The sequence below is a fragment of the Budorcas taxicolor genome, chromosome 20 (genome assembly GCF_023091745.1).
Source record: "Budorcas taxicolor isolate Tak-1 chromosome 20, Takin1.1, whole genome shotgun sequence".
Classification (NCBI taxonomy): Eukaryota; Metazoa; Chordata; class Mammalia; order Artiodactyla; family Bovidae; genus Budorcas; species Budorcas taxicolor.
The window spans coordinates 47,396,928-47,400,144 of record NC_068929.1 but is presented as its reverse complement, the minus strand read 5'-3'; positions in this window follow the sequence as shown (position 1 = coordinate 47,400,144).

Genomic DNA, 3,217 nt, shown 5'->3' with positions numbered 1-3,217 from the left:
GACTCAGTACTCCTCCATTGACTACTACTTCCTAATAAATAAGTCATTGTTTTGCAAGTTTAGATTTGAAAGGTTTATTTGATGAGTTAAATAAAAAAGGCTATAACAAGCCTTTTTTTTTTTTGCAATGTCCTTCATCATACTTTGTACATTTACCTGCCTTTGGTTTATCTTGAACCAAAAGCTATTAATATCTTCATTTTATTAATAAGCAAACAACTGTTTAGGAACATTAAGTGACTGCCAAATAAATTACTAAATCAATCCAGACTAGGATTATATGTCTCAAAAATGACAATATTTTTATTCAGTTGTAAGTAAGTCATTTATAGATATTAATCAAGAGAAACTACTGCAAGAAAGAAAGATGAGAGATATAAGGTTAATGAATCTGCAAGGGATTCAAATGCATGGGTATCTTAGAATTAGTATGGTTTCTTCACTGTGGTTAAGCCAATTTAGACTTCTATTACTTTACCTTAAAGTGATTTAAATTCTAAGTTTAAATTCTAAAGGGCAGAAGAAAAGAAGTACATTTATTTCCCTTTCCCTCCATCTCTTCTTGTATCTATAATCAGTAACTTTAAATAATACCTAATAGTTTCATAAAACTTGCTTAAAATGTCCTATTTTTTAAATTCTAAAGAAGAGGTTTTTTTGATGATTATTGTAAAATAGGAAAGTTTGGATTGTATGATTCTATAAGAAGTCTAGAGGAAGAATGTGATGTCCTCAAGGTTTTATGTTTGTGCTTTTATGATTTTAGTTTGCTTTTAATTTTTAAGATTTTAACTTTAAACCCTTTGCCCAAGGAAGAACTTCTAGAACTGCTGTCTTGGCTCTCATGTTTTTATACACATTTTAGATGCATGAAGGAAGAGCAGGGGATAGGATGAAGAAACAAGCAACTTGTTCACATGATCCATAGAAGGCAGATGGAAGCAGGTTATGAAAAATGTAAATGCATTGGATATAGAGATATTAATCGTCAGCCCAGACAGAGATGGCTAGTACTTTTATGTCTTTTTTGCCTGGATAGGGTGAAATGTAGTTGCCATAGCATTTTATATACATATCACTTATATGCATTCAATACTTATGCAGATAAAATGAATTTCAATCTCCTCATACACTGATTAATAGGTCAGTGTTTCTATTTTCTTGCTGTGAAAACAAAAGTTCAGAGAAATTCAGCTATTTACCCAAGAAAGCATAGCTGGGAAAATGTAGAGCTTACCTCATTCCAGGTATCTTTTTCTCTAATTTTGAAGGCTTTCAAACATATCATTCTCTGTTCAACTGTTCATGCATGTGTACCTAAAAGGCTACTGTTTTGTAGAAGAATTTTGTTGGAAGAGGGAAAATGCTATTGTATAACTTTATTTTATAAAGATCTGTGAAGGATAGAAGATATTATGTATTACAAATATTAACTTCCCAAGGGATAAAAGTACAATATTTTTCAAATACAAGAGTAAACACAAGAAAAACTCTATTTCCAGAAGAACCCTATTTTGTGCCAAATGTGCTTTTACACTTATTAGAAACAGTTCCTCATTCACAATGTAAAAATGATGTTATTATTTTAGTTTATATATAACATATGACATAAGGAGTGATTTTGTGACTAATTTAGGCCTCAGGTTCTTTTTCCCACCCAAAGTCATACATTTGGCCATTTAATTTTTACAAATCTACTGTTTCAAATTTCACAGTTCATTTTCAAGTTAGAAAACATACTGATGTGTTTCCTTTTTATTTCTTCCTGAATATATTTGTGTTATCTTTTTGTGCGATAATGAATCATTTTTTGACACATTCCAATATTTTTTTCTCACATGCATTTCCTTTTTTCAGCTCCAAATAATGAAATCATCACTGACCCCATTGGCATTCATTTCTATTCTGATTTGTGTGAAGAACTCTTAGATTGAAGTTTTACACTGTCAACAACTAGAGGGGCTGGCTATGATCTTGTCACAGTCTATTTGTTTTACACTGTTTCTTTTTTCCTTCCACACATTCCTTGAATGTAACTTCATGTGAAAATATGGTTAGTGGGCTGTTTTACTTATTTTTCTAGATCACCAATGGGAATATTAACTCTGACAGGAATAAATACAGGGCTCTACACCACCCTACCAGATATGTTATCTGGTGTTTATTATTCCCCATCATTCATTTTCAAAATCTTCCAGTTGCTTTTATGAAATGTATGTATATGTTTTACTCTTAAGACTCCACCATTAAGTTTACTATTAAAATTCAAGCTCATCTGTAATTTGAAACATTTATAAGAAGGGAATAAAGTAGCTGAGTCTTTTTCATAATCATATTCAACCTCTTGGGCTGAGCAGCAGTTTTCTTTACTAAGTGATACAAGTTTGGCTGGGTAATTTTAGAAAGGCACAAGTATTTGTGCCTTGTGTTGAATGTGTTTGTATGCATATTATAATATTCTATTTTCATAGAATATTTAGTAAGTTTGTAAACTTATAAACTATTTTATGTTTCTTTACTTTAAAGAAAACTTGAAAGCTTTTAGACACTAAAAAGAATCTAAGAATAAATATAAAACTGGTAGGTTTTTTTTTTCCCAAAATATCTTCAGAAGTCATTGTTGGCAAACTTCCAAATACACATTAAGTAATGGATTTGTATGACACTTTTATCATATCAATTATATATTTATTGTTCTTATGGTGGACACTCTTGTCTGTTGCCAATCTCTGTGGATGATATTAAGTTGCAGAAAAGAGGTAAGTGCCAAGTTTTAATGTGGATCCGTAAGTTGTTGAAAATGACCATTGAGAATCATTCTCTGAACAATGACTAATCAAACAGTAAGAGAAGGCTAGATTGGAAATAGTTATAAGGATTTAATTTAGGCCAAAGTTACTTTTTTTTTTTTTTATGCCAAAGTGTTTTCATTTTGCAGAAGAGAAAACTGATCTACAACAGTGAAGTGCATAGATTTACAGTACATCTCAGACTAGACAGACTCAGCTCTGTAGAATATTGATGTGCACCATTCAAATTGTTTAAGTAGAAACGCCTATTTGTTTTTTCTGTTGCTATGTGAAGATGAGCAACAACTTGGTGATTTCCTGGGTTTATTATCGCTTAGTATTTGTAGGTCTGGAGTCTAAACATGGCTTCACTGGCTACTCCACTCAGGGTTTCAAAAGGTTACAATCAAGTTGTTGGTCAGATAACA